This window comes from Eimeria tenella, genomic scaffold, assembly GCF_000499545.2.
Source record: "Eimeria tenella Houghton genomic scaffold, Eth_scaff1820, whole genome shotgun sequence".
In the NCBI taxonomy this organism is placed as follows: Eukaryota; Apicomplexa; class Conoidasida; order Eucoccidiorida; family Eimeriidae; genus Eimeria; species Eimeria tenella.
The window spans coordinates 3399-3691 of record NW_013541654.1 but is presented as its reverse complement, the minus strand read 5'-3'; positions in this window follow the sequence as shown (position 1 = coordinate 3691).

The following is a 293-nucleotide window of genomic DNA, read 5'->3' as shown; positions in this document are numbered from 1 at the left end:
CCCCCGGGGGCCCCTGGGGGCCCCCGGGGGCCCCTGGGGGCCCCCGGGGGCCCCCCGGGGGCCCTGGGGGCCGCGCTCACTGCTGTCCTTGGGGGCAAAGGGTACAGGGGGAAGGCCGGGGGTCTCTGCATCTGAGAAGTTTGCCTGCGGCGCAGAGGAAGCCCCGAGGACAGTCTCCACAAGAGCCGGAGTCTCTGTCGAAAAAGGAGACACTTGAGCAGCTGGAGTTGGAGACAGCCACCACCTGCAGCTGCCCCACTGCTGCTCCTGCTGCAGTCTCCAGCCTGCAGTCC